The following is a 14,120-nucleotide window of genomic DNA, read 5'->3' on the forward strand; positions in this document are numbered from 1 at the left end:
TTGGCTTAGCAGGAGGCAGAAAACCTGAATAAACAGAACAATAAACAGAACAAACAAAAATGGTAAGCAGAGGTGGTTGAGGGGCTCCATCAGCCTCCAGGGACGGGCTGCTGTGTTAGGGAGGGCCAGAGCACAGGGGAGGTGGAGCGCAATTCTTTCTACAAGATTAGCAAGCTGAACTTGAATCTCACACACACACACACACGCACACACGCCACAGTGACATGGAAAGAACCCCCAGGACACTTATGAGATGTAAAAATAGAAAGTTTCTGCACAAAACAATTGTTTATGTGTTTAAAAGATACCAAGTGGCAGAAAATAGTGATTTACGTATGCCAGTGTCTAGGAAGAAACCTGGAAGGCGCACGCCAGACTCACTGCTGGGTTGGCTGGGGAGGAGACGAGGGGGTGGGAGCAGCTAAGGAGGACACACACTCTTTTAACTCTGTTCCCGTGTTGCCAGGATGTTTACCAACTGAAGATATTTTTTAAATTATTTTTTAATTAATTATTATTTTTTCATTTTTACTTTAAGTTCTGGGATACATGTGCAGAACGTGCAGGTTTATTACATAGGTATACATGTGCCATGGTGGTTTGCTGCACCCATCAACTTGTCATCTAGGTTTTAAGCCCTGCATGCATTAGGTATTTGTCCTAATGCTCTCCTTTCCCTTGCCCCCCATCCCCCAATAGACACCGGTGTGTGATGTTCCCCTCCCTGTGTCCACGTGTTCTCATTGTTCAGCTCCCTCTTATGAGTGAGATCATGCAGTACAAACTGAAGATATTTATACATTACTTTAAAGTAATTAAATTAAACTAAACTAAATGTAAGCCAATCAATACATGTAAATAAATAAAACCAATAATTAATAACAAGAGAAAAGTAATTCATACTTTAATAATTACTAATTTAAATATTTCTCAGCTAAAAATTAAAAATTTAGAAAATGTGGAAATATGTTTCATAATAGGAGGATATTATAAATGAAAGGGCATTTCTGTAGTCAAAGGGGTAGGAAAGACACACCCAAACAAGACACAACCCCAAAACCAAAATGAAAACTACCAGGTTTTGATTATATGAATATCTAAAACTCTGAATACAGAAAGGCCTCATGGACATGTCAAAAGGTAAGCTTCACACCAGGGAAAAGTCTTTTATAACGTGTATAAGCAGCCACGGGATTTATATGCAGAACATATAAAGAGCTTTTACAAAATCAATGTGTGAAGGGCAACCAACCCAACAGAAAAATGGGCAGAGGATTAGCACAAACCACAGGAGACAGCAGAATGGCCAGTAAACACTTGAAGGGATGCTAAACCCTCCCACTGTCTAATAAAAATGCAAATGTAAACAATAATGAAATGCGCCTTGTGCTCACCAGACTGGCAAGATGAAAAGCCCTGAGCCCCTTCACCGCCAGTGGAGTCGGGAGATGGGCACTTCATGCCCTGCGAGAGGACACGGGATCTGGCACAGCCGTTTAGGAGCACGGAGTGACTCGAAAATGTGGAGGGGAAATGCACCTACTCCCTGACCGACGATTGCAATCCTGCTTCAAATAATCTACTCCAGAAAAGTGGTCACCAGCATGTGCTGGGGTGTGCCCCCCGAAACAGCGAAGGATTTAAGACTTATCACCATTATAAAGATTAGCAAATGGAGGCTGGGAAAAATTAAATGTCTGTCCCAAGTCACAGGACTGGCAAATACAGTCATCCCTAGGATTCGGTAGGGGATTGGTTCCAGGATCCCTGAAGATATGAAAATCCACAGAAGCTCAAGTCCCTGAGCATGACATAGTATCTGTATGTAACTTGTGCACATCCTCCCGTATAGCTCAAACCATCTCTAAGTTACCTGTAATATCTTGTATACTGTGAATGCTATGGAAACAGGTGTTATACTGTTAGGGAAGAACAACAAGGCAAAAAGTCTGTACATGTTCAGTACAGACAGAACCATCCACTTCTTTTTCTGAATATTTTCAACCCATGGTTGGTTGAATCCAAGGACTGGAACCCATAGGTAGGGAGGGTCCACTGCAGTACAAACACGTTTTGAGTTTAAGCAGTGGAAGTCCCTTGCTTTCAACCTCTACACTGCACAAAAGCCATCACCACTGGACATGCAGGAAAAGTAAAAGCAACCAAAATACACTCCTGAAATAAAGTATGGTCTAAGCACTCCGTGGAATTTTTGCAGCTATTGAAACTGGTAACACAGTGACGTGCAGTGGTCTCTGAAGCATATTTTTATCAGAGGCATTAAAGGGAAAAGAATTAAGTTTATCTGAAAGAATAAACACAAAAGAACAGGCAGAAAAAAACCCCAAAATGAAGAGAAATTTGCCCTGCAGACGTTAAAATGCCAGATACACCAAATCATGCAAACACAACATCAAAACACAGCTTGGTGGAGATGGAGGGACAGATGGGGAGGCGGAGAGCGTGGAAAGGCTGGAAAACAGTCCCAAATGGACACACGTCTCCATGTGACACTTTTTTTTTTTTTTTTTTTTTTTTTTTTTGAGACAGGGTCTTGCTCTGTTGCCCAGGCTGGAGTGCAGTGGCGTGATCTCAGCTCACTGCAATATCCACCTCCCAGGTTCAAGCGATTCTCCTGCCTCAGCCTCTTGAGTAGCTGGGACTACAGGCATGCACCACCATGCCAGGCCAGTTTTTGCATTTTTAGTAGACATGGGGTTTCCCTATGTTGTTCAGGCTGGTCTTGAACTCCTAGCCTCAAGTGATCAGCCCGCCTCCGACTTCCAAAGTGCTGAGATTACAGGTGCCCGCCACCACGCCCAACTAATTTTTGTATTTTTAGTAGAGATGGGGTTTTATCAGGTTGGCCAGGCTGGTCTCGAACTCCTGACCTCAAGTGATCCACCCGCCTGGGCCTCCCAAAGTGCTGGGGTTACAGTGTGAGCCACGGCGCCCGGCCAGAACACATTTCCTTTTAATGGAAACAGTAATTCTCTGTGGCCACCCAGCCAGCCCACATTCCTCCACCAGGCAACCACCGCCTCGGAGGAAGCTGGACTGTGCGGCACACGCGTAGATCATTGCTTACTTAGATGACTGTGAACCATTGACGCTGGGGAAGCACCACTCCTCCCCAGACCTGGCAGCATCCTCCCCGGTTCCTTTTTCTTGCTGAAATATTTCTCCAAGAGTGTTTTTGGGGTTGACTCTCAAGGGGCTGATAGGACTGAGGATGGCTTCCTGCGCGCCCGTATTTCACGGCGGTGAGCAGGACGCAGTCCGGGTTCCAGAGTCCTTTCCTCTCGCGTCTGAAGCTGTCACTCCCTTTCTTCCTGCATCCGTTGTCTGTGCCGCGATTCTATCGTCAGCACCACTCCCGTTCCTGTGCGGGTTACCTGCTTTTTCTCTTTGGAAGTTTTTAGAATTTTGACTCAAAATGTAGATGTTTTTCTTTGAAATTACACATAACATTTTAACTTTAAAATATAATTAACGCTCTGCAAGCCCTTTCAGTTTGAAGATGTGCGTCTTTTCTTAATTGGGGAAAGTTCCTAGTCATTTTTCAGATACCTCCTCGTATCTATTCATTTTTCCTCTTCCAAGCACTGAATATTTCTCCCTCACCTCTGTCTCCTCAGCCCCTTCAGGTCCTTCTAGAAGGGCTCAGAGCCTGACCTGTCTCACTTGTTCATTTTCTGCTCACCAACCTTCCCACCAAGTTCATCACTTAAGTCCCCGCGTGTTCCAGTCCAGTATCCCCGGCTGCGGCTTCTGCATAACTGCCCATTCCAGCCGCGCTCTCCCTGCGTCCTGAGGGTATGTGACGGATTTGGGTCTTGTCCGCTCATCTGCTCCCTCCCATGTACCTTGGAGTTTTTTCCCTCCCAGAGTTCACTCCCCTCGCTGTCTCCGCTCTCTGTTCCCTGGGAATGGTCAGCTGCCTTAGGCTCCAGTTGACACCTTCCTGGTGGGTTTCAAGGAGGCAGGCAGGGGGCTCCTCGAGGCAGGGCCTCTGGCAGGATGATTGGGGCCCTCTTTGCTCATCCCCGGGGGCTGCTCTGGTCTGCAGGGAACGCCCCTGTCCTTCTAGCCGGTGCTGTCTGTCCAGGGCTGCCCTGTGCTGTATTTGGTTGTCCTTGGGCTGGGGAGGAGGGCTGCCCAGGGGCCACCAGCCAGCCTGCTCAGGCGTCATGGCCCTCAATCCAGGAGGCTGCTGAGGTGCTCTGGCCTTGCCTGGATTCCTGGGGCTGGTAAGGGTGGGATCTTCTACAGGAAAGCAGGGCCAGGCAGATGACAGGCCCAGGTGGGCCCCGGAGCAGAGAGCTGCAGCCTGGTCCGGGCGGGTGCAGTGTGGCCACCTCCACTCAGACTGTGCTTCCCCTCCCGCCCCAGACTCCACCGACCACCTGGCCTCCGCGACGCCCTCCCGGGTTTCCTCTTAGGTTCTGGGATCCAACAACTGTCATCCCTTTGATGGCATCTCCAAGGTCTGGATTCATGGGAAGGAGCCAGCAGCCTGTATTAATTAATCACCTCATAAAGGAACCAAAAGCCAAATTTACAAACAAAAATCGTAACATTAGATGTTGTCAGGGGTGGAGGAAATGGAGATGTGGAAACATTGCTGGTGGGTGTGTGAACTGACACACCCTCCCGAGGACCTTGTGGCAACACGTTCCAAATGCCTGGAGAGTGGACCCTAGTGTTCTATGACGAGGTGGCATCTGCTCTCTAAATACAACTGGACACCCTGGAAATAATTTAACAGACATAAGAGGACTCTGGGAGGTGGAGAGGAAGGAAGGCTGTCCAGGAACCTCAGGACTTTGGGGGTGACGCTGTACCAGGTCCTGAGTTTTCTTTTTCCCTCTCATATCCTGGATGGGCCCAGAGAACCCTGCAACCTGCAACTGCCAAAACGTGCAGGGGGAAAAAAGAAAAGAAAAAGAGCCTGTTCTCTCTGGTGAAAGGACTGAGAAGGGCATCTCACTGGAGACCCAGTGAGGAGATTCCCACTGATCCATGTCACAGCAGCTCCGCCCAGGCCTGCCCTCAGCATCACACCCAGGCCACAACAGGCTCTGCTGACTACGGCTCAGAGACCACACCCAGCACCCGGTGTTCCTTAACTTACCCCCACCACACAGGGCAACCCTGGCAACACACGCAGGGATTGAACCAGAGCCACGGCAGATCCAGAAGAACAAACCAGACCGGAATAGCACTGGGAGGGCTTTGAAAACTAAATTGTCATTGACTCTACATTTCCCCAAAGCAGGCTGGGGCCTATATGGTAAACCAAATTAAGGGTACCATGGACTGAACTGGAATGTTCACATAGGATCAAAAGTTTCCTTACATAATAACCAAAATCTCCAGAATATATTTGAAATTATTTGTCATATCAGGAAACATAAAAAGCAACTTGAAGCCAGGTGAGGGGGCTCCCACCTGTAATCCCAGCACTTCGGAAGGTCAATCAGGAGGATGACTTGAGCCCAGGAGTTTGAGATCAGCCTGGGCAACACAGCATGACCCTGTCTCTACAAAAAATTTAAAAATTAGCCAGCTGTGGTGGCACACACCTGTGGTGCCGGCTACTTAGGAGGCTGAAGCAGGAGGATCTCTTGAGCCTGGCAGTTTGAGGCTACAGTGAGCCGAGATCATGCTACTGCACTCCAGTCTGAGCGACAGAGAAAGACTCTGTCTCAAAAACATAACAGAACAAACAAAAAACAACTTAAATAGCAAAATAAGATTAACCAAGATAAATCAGATGTTGGAACTTTAAAGCAGCCATCAAAAAAATGCTTCAGAAAACAATGGCGAATTCTCTTGAAACAAGAACAAAATGAAAATCATACGACTGAAAAATGCAATAACTAAATGAAAAAATGTGCAGTTGGGTTCAATAGCAGAGTGGGGATGACAGAGAACAGAGTCTGTTGATTCAAGGACGATTAATAGAGCGGACCCATAGGAACGATGGAGAGATAGGAGACTGAGAAATAAACATCTCCTTGCAGACGGGCGGGCAGTGACAAAAGGCCCAGCGTTCCTGTCACCAGAGTCCCAGGAGGAGAGGAAGGAATGTGTAGTGAAAAAGTATTCAAAGGCACAATGGTTGAAGACTTCCCAAATTCGGTGAAAGAAATAAACCTGCAGATTCAAGAATCTAAGCAAACCCCAAATAGGATTAACACATCATAACGGAACTTCAGGAAAGGAAAGACAAATAAATAAATCTTTTGAACCACCAGAGAAAAACGATGCATTAAGGGACACTGCTTCTGAGGATGGTGGGCTTCTCTAAAACCACGAGGCAGAGGGGGCGGCACACCATCGCCACGTGCTGAGAAAAACTGTCTGCCCAGAACCCTATTCAGTGAACATATCCTTCAGGGATGAGGGGAAAATAAAGATATTCTAAGAGGAAGGAAAACTAGGATAATTTGTTACCAGAAAACCTACCCTTAATAAATGGCTAAAAGAAGATCTCCTAACAAAAAGGAAATAAGGAAATCAGAAATAGCAACAACAGAAGGGGTAATCATATGGTAAATATAATTGACTACGATGAGTTTCTTAAATTATATTTTATGGTTGAAGCAAAAAATAATAACATCATCTGCTGTGGCGCTCTACATCTGAAGAGGAAATATTTATGATAATTACATGTTTAAGTGGGGGAGGCAAAGGGGAAATAAATAAAAGTAAGCTTTTGATATTTCTCATGAAGTGGTGAAACACTGATGGCAGCAGGCTGTGATAAGTTACATGTGTGTATTATAATCAATCCTAGAGCAGCCACTTAGAAAACGATACAAAGCAATGCACCCAAAAGTATAAATAATTCAAAACAAAATGCTAAAAACGGTTCAACTAATCCATGACAAGTGAAATGAAACAGGTTAAAGGAAACATAAGAAACATGCAGAAAGCAAATACAAATGGCACATTTGAGTCCTAACTGTAATTTCTGTGTGGTAAAGAATTCGGCCTAGCCCAAAGAGAGGTCTAGCCTTTGTCCTGGCTCCTGGTAAGTAGTCCTGAAGCCATGTGACAGGAGGGTCTCTGTTATTCATGGTGGGCCCCTCAGACCATACTGAAGTTTCTGCCACCAGCTGGCCCATGGTGGGCCCTCCCAGGAATGTGCTGTCAGCCCCAGATTCCGGGAAAGGGAGTGGTGACCACAGAGTTCCAACCAGTCTGCAACAGATCAGTCAATTATGGCTGCACAGTGCAGCTCCAGGAAACACTCTGGACACCAAAGCTTGGGTGAGGTTCCTAGGTTGGCAGTGCTTCATGGTATTGTCACACGTGGATGTGGGGGAGGGTAATGCACCTGAGGACAACAGAGGCTTCACAGAGCCTCCTAGCCCTGCCCTCTGTGCTGGTTCTGAGTTGTATTCTTTCCCTGCAGTAAACAGTAACCATGTGTATAGCAGTTTTCAATGAGTTCTTTGAGTTCTTCCAGCAAATGATTGAAACTTAGGGTGCTTTGGAAACCTCTAAAACTTGCTGTTGGTGTCAGGAATGAGGGAAATTTTAGGAACCATGCCCTCAGACTTTGCAGTTTGGATAAATCTGAGAAAAACATAGAAATAGCAGAGTAAATGCAAAAATATGACCCATTATATGAGGTCCATAAGATACTCATTTCTAATATCATGGCATAGGTATTTAATAGATTGAAAGTGAAAGAACAGAAAAAAATATTTCATGCAAACAAACAGGAACTTTTATAAAAGCAGGAGTTGTTATAATAATATCAGAGTTCACAGCAAAAAGAATTTCTAGGACAAAAGAGGAATATTACATAATAACAGAAGAGCAAGAGTATATCTTGATCCTAAATATATGTGCACCAAACAACACAGCTTCAAAACACATGAAGCAAAACCTGATAGAGCTTAAAAAATAAATAGAAAAATCCATAATTATAGTTGGGATATGTCAACATCTCACTTTCAAAATTTGTAAAATTACTAGACAAAAAAAATCAGCAAGAATATAGGATAACTAAACAATATTATTAGCCAGTAGGGTATCCTTAACATTTATGGAAAACTCTATCCATCAACAGCAAACATGCATTATTTTCAAGCTCTTATAGAACAGACTGTAGATCTTAAAACAAACCTTAACAAATTTTTAAAAACTGAAATCATACAAAGTATGTCTTCTGACCACAATGGAATCAAACTAGAAATAAATTGCAGAAAGACAACTGGAAAATCTGCAAACACTTGAAAATTAAGCAGTAAACATTTATATACAATATGGACAAGAAGAAGTCTCAAAGGGAATTTTTAAAAAGCAAGTAACACAATGAAAATATGGCATATCAAAATTTGTGGATGTGGCTGGGTGCAATGGCTTACTCCTGTAATCCCAGCACTTTGGGAGGCTGAGATGGGTGGATCGCTTGAGCCCAGGAGCTCAAGAGTAGCCTGGGCAACATTGTGAAATCCCTATCTCTGCAAAAAATTAGCCAGGTGTGGTGGCATGCACCTGTAGTCCCAGCTACTTGGGAGGCTGAGATTGGGAGAATTGCTTGAGCCCAGAAGGTTGAGGCTGCAGTGAGTGGAGATTGTGCTACTGCACTCCAGCCTTGGTGACAGAATGAGACCTAGTCTTAAAAAAAAATTTGTGGGATTCATCTATAGCATAGCTGAGAGAGAAATTTATAGCACTAAATCCTTATATTAGTAATATCGAAAGTTCTCAAACCAGTAGTCAAAAAACTAAAAGAGGAATAGCAAAATAAAGTTAAGGCAAATAGGACAGAAAGTGAAGAGCAGAAATTGATGAAATTAAAAACAAGAAAGCAATGCAGAACATTAAGGAAATAAAAAACAGGTTCTTCGAAAAATTAGTAAAACTGATAATCCTCTAGCATGATCAACAAAGATAAAAGGAGATAACACACAAATCACCAATATCAGGAATGAAACAAGAAATATCACAAAAGAGGCTGCATCTATGAAAAATGTTATAAAAATTTTATGCTCATAAATTTGACAACCTAGGAAAAAACGGATCAATTCCTTGAAAATCACAAATTACTACAACTCAGAAAAGATGAAATATATAACCTGAAATCACAAATTACTATAACTCAGAAAAGATGAAATATATAAAGATGAATAGTCCTATAACCATTATATAAATTGGATTTGTAGCTAAAAAGCTCCTGAACACAATATATCCAGACCCAAATGGTTTCACTGGAGAATTTACCAAATATTTAAAGAAAAATCAACACCAGTTTTACACAATCTCTTCCAGAAAATAGAAGAGAAAGGACTATGATATCATTATTTTGATATCAAAACAAAACAAAGAGCACAAAGGAAGGAAGGGAGGCAGGGAGGGAGGAGGAAGGGACAGAGGCAAGAACACTGCAGGTTGATTTTGCTCATAAGCTTAGATGGAAAAATCCTCAAGACAATGTTAGCAAATTGAATTTAGTAATGCATAAAAAGAGTAGTAGACCACAATCAAGAGGGAATTTCACTCAAGTTATGCAAGACTGTTTTAATATTTGAAAAACCAATCAATGTGTTCTACCTTGTAAACTGAAGAAGAAAAATCATACGATCTTACCAACTGACATAGGAAAAGGTTTTGACAAAATTCAAAACACATTAATGATATAAACTCTTAGCAAACTTGGAATAGAGAGTAATTTCCTCCAACTTCATAAAGAGCATTTACAAAAATCTACAGTTAACATCACACTTAATGGTGAAAGAATGAATGCTTTCCCCTTAACAGCAGGAACAAGGCAAGAATGTTCCCTTTCACTATTTTAATTCAAGATAGTACCAGAAGTTCTAGCTAGTGTAATAAGACTAGAAAAGGAAATAAAAAGTACACAGATTGAAAAGAAAGAAAGAAAACTATCACTACTTGCACGTGGCATAGTCATCTACATAAACAGTCCCACAGAATAAACAAAACATCCTTGATATAAAGAGTGAGAATATCAAGGCTGCAATACACAAGAATAACACACATACACAAATTGCATCTCTCTATGGTAACAATAAACAAGTGGAAACCAAAATAAAAATTGCAATACCATTTACAACTGCTCGAAATATATGAAGTATTAATTTGTAGGTATAAATCTAACAAAACATATACAGGAGGATATAGTGCACATTACAAAATTCTGCTGAAAGAAGTCAAATATCTACATAAATGGAGAGACATGCCATATTCAGGGATGGGAAGTGTCAACATAGATGTCAGCTTCCCCCAAATTGCAGGTTTAATACAATTCTAAATCTTGCCGTTGTTTTTTGTATACATATGCAAACTTACTGAAACAATTTTGAAAAAGAATAATTAAATGGAAAAAAATCACTGTATCACATATTAAAGCTTACTCTACAACTACAGTAATCAACTCAGTATAGTGCTGGTGGAGGGATAGATACATTAATTACTGGTGCAGAACAGAGAACCCCAAAGTACCCACAGAAATATGCTTAATAAATTTTTGAGAAAGATGCAACAGCAGTTTAGTAGAGGATTGGATAGCCCTTTCAACAAGTGCTGCAGGAGCAATCAGACATCCATAGGCAAAAGAGATGAGCCTTGGCCCGACCTTCACATTTTATACAAAACATAACTCAAAGATCATGGGCTTAAATGTAAAACTGTAATATTTTCAGGAAAAAAATAGAAGAAAATCTTCAGGACCAGGGACTAGGCAGAGCTCTTAGACTTGCATTCAAAATACAATTCATAAAAGAAAAAATTGATAAATTGAACCTCATCAAAATTAATTTTTTTTTTTTTTTTTTTTTTGCTCTGCAAAAGACCCTGTTGGGATGATGGAAAGTAGTTACGGAATGAGAGAAAGTATTTGCAAATCGCATATCTGACAAAGAACTTGTGTTAAGAATAAAGAACTCTCAGAACTCAACATAAAATAAATAACTAATCAAATTAAAAATGTGCAAATGACATGAACAGATATTTGACCAAAGAAAATATTCTTTGTACATGAAAGGATGGTCAGCAACATTAGCCATTAGGAAAGTTCAAATTAAAACCACAATGAGAGACATCGCTACATATTAGAATGGCTTTTTAAAAAGTGATTAACACTAGGCTGGGTGCAGTAGCTCACACTTGTAATCCCAGAATTTTGGGAGGCCGAGGTCAGGAGTTCTAGACCAGCATGGCCAAGAGGGTGAAACCCCATCTCTACTAAAAATACAAAAATTAGCCGGCCGTGGTGGTATGAGCCTGTAACCAACTATTCAGGAGACTGAGGCAGGAGAATTGCTTGAACCTGGGAGGTGGAGGTTGCAGTGAATTGAGATCACACCACTGCACTCCAGCCTGGGCGATGGAGACGCCAACAACAACAACAAACAAAAAACAAAAAAAAAAGAAAAAAGAAAAAAAATGAATAACAGTAAATCCTGGCAAGGATGCAGAGAAACCAGAGCACCCACACTTGCTAGTGAAAATGTAAAATGGTACAGCCACTCTGGAAAAAGTTTGTCAGTTCCTTATAAAACTGAAAATGTACTTATCATAGGACCAAGAAAATGAAACCATGGGCATTTCTAGCACAGAAATAAAAACTTGTTTTTAGACAGAATTTTATATACAGATGTTCATAGCAGCTTTATTTGTAGTAACCCCAGACTGAAGACTACCCAGATGTCCTTTAGTGGTGAATGGTTGGATACATTGTGGTACATCCATATAATGGAATACTACCCAGCATTACTAAGAACAAACTACTGATATATGAAACAACTTGAATGAAACTCAAATAAATTATCAATCTTAAAAAGTCAATCTTAAAAAGGTACATACTATATGATTCCACGTATATAGCATTTGTGAAATAACATAATTGCTGAGATGAAGAGAAAATTAATAGTTTCCAGGGGTTAGGGATGGGATGAAGGATATATGGACGTGTGCCTCTAAAATGGTATCACAAGGAAGCCTGTGGTGCAGAGGTATGCATCCTGATTTTGATGATAAGTACAAGTACGTACTTGATAACATTACAGACAGCTATATGCACACATACAAAAGTAAGCACATTACTGCCTCGTTGAATATTAGTAAGCTCTGTGGATTGTACCAATGTCTGTTTCCTGTTTTGATATTGTAGTTATATCAGATGCTAGCTCTGGGGCAGCTGGGTAAAGGGCACAAGGAATCTTTCTCTACACTCCTGCCCAACTGTGTGTGAATCTATAATTATTTCAAAACAATGAGCATTTAAACAAATTCATATGTTTGTAGGAATTCATTTCTAGCTTATAAAAAATTAAGGGAATTTCAGTTTTGGGGAAAATGGAGTAAGCACGTTTCACGGTGTGTCTCCCACTAAATCAGAGAGAGTACATAAAGAAGCTATTTGAAGACTTTTAAAATCAAATAACCCCAGGAGAATTGGGGGAAAAAAACACCATAATTCAAAGTAACACTGATCTGGCATTGAGTTTTACCATTTCCCTTCTCTGGTGTCTCTCAGTCTGTCTTCAAGGAGGCCTGAACTTGGAAGTGGACTTGGGTGCAAACAGAGAGCGCTCAGAAGAAGCCTTTCTGATCTGGCTGAGGAGCAGGAAACAGTCTCCTAATACGCAGAGACAGTGCAAGAAGCTTTTTTCTCTTTACTCCATTTTCTTATGCCTCAGTTCCCTGCAGCCCACTGGCACCTCATTTCCTGATAACTAGAGCAGTGGTCTAAGCAGGTGGGTGCACTCCATTGCTTTTTTACTCTTTCTGTCCTTTTCTTGCTTGATGCTGGATGTGGGCATTGTCATGACAAGCAAGGAGCAGAGTGAAGTAAATAATCCCCTTGCTCAGCTGGAGCACTGAAAACGAGAGCTCCTAGGAGCTGGAAAGTACCAGGGAAATGATGGCATGTGAGGAGTTCAGGACGGTGACATTGAAAAGTTGTTTATGAGCTTCTGGCCTCATCTCTGTGATAGTTAATTGTTTCCTTTTAGTTTTAGTTGACATGTAATAATTGTATATATTTATGGGATACAGAGTGATATTTCCATATGTACATACAATGTGTAAATGATCAAATCAGGATAATTAACATATCCATCACCTCAGACATTTTCATTTCTTTGTTTTGTGAACATTCAAAATCCTCTCTTCTAGCTTTTTGAAAATATGCAATAAATTATCGTTAACCACATTCACCCTACAGTGTTGCAGAACAGAACTCATTCATCCTATCTAGCTGTAATTTTGTATGTCAACCAGCCTCCCCCAACCTTCTCTCCTCCCTACCCTTTCTAGCCTCTAATACCCACAGTTCTATTCTCTACTTTCATGAGTTCAAAATTTTTCTAGCTCCCACATATGAATGAGAACATCTTTCTGTGTCTGACTTATTTTGCTTCACATAAGGTCCTCCAGGCTCATCCATGTTGCCTGAATGACAGGATGTCATTTTTATGGCTAAATAATATTCCATTGTGTATACACACACACACACACACACACACACACACACTTTCTTTATTCATTCATTTGTTATAGACATTTAGGTTAATTCCACAAAAGCTGTGATTGTTAATTTTATGTGTCAACTTGACTGGGCTATAGGGTGCCCAGACATTTGACCAAACGTTATTCTGGGTTTGTCTGTGAGGTGTTTCCCCTTGAGATGAGTATTTGGATTGGCAAACTGAGTAAAGTAGATTGCCCTCCCCAGTGTGGGCAGGATCATTCAATCAACTGAAGACCTGAATACAATAAAAAGCCTGAGCAAGAGGGGACTCCTCTTGTCTGACTGCTTGAGAGGGAACATTGGCCTTTTCCTGTCTTTGGACATGAACTGAAACATAGGCTCTTCTTGGATTTTGAGCCTACTGACTTTTGGACTGGAACTCAACCATCAGTTTTCCTGGTTCTCAAGCCTTCCAACACAGACTAGAACTACATCATTGGTTCTCCCAAGTCTCCAGGCTGCCAAGTGGACTTCTCAGCCTCCATAATTGTGTGAGCCCATTATATATCATATTGGTTCTGTTTCTCTCAAAAATCCTGACTAATACAGATTTTGGTACAGATAATGGTTCTAGAGGAACAGAATTTTGAGAATGAGTTTTCTG

The sequence above is a fragment of the Macaca thibetana genome, chromosome 9 (assembly GCF_024542745.1).
Source record: "Macaca thibetana thibetana isolate TM-01 chromosome 9, ASM2454274v1, whole genome shotgun sequence".
Taxonomy (NCBI): domain Eukaryota; kingdom Metazoa; phylum Chordata; class Mammalia; order Primates; family Cercopithecidae; genus Macaca; species Macaca thibetana.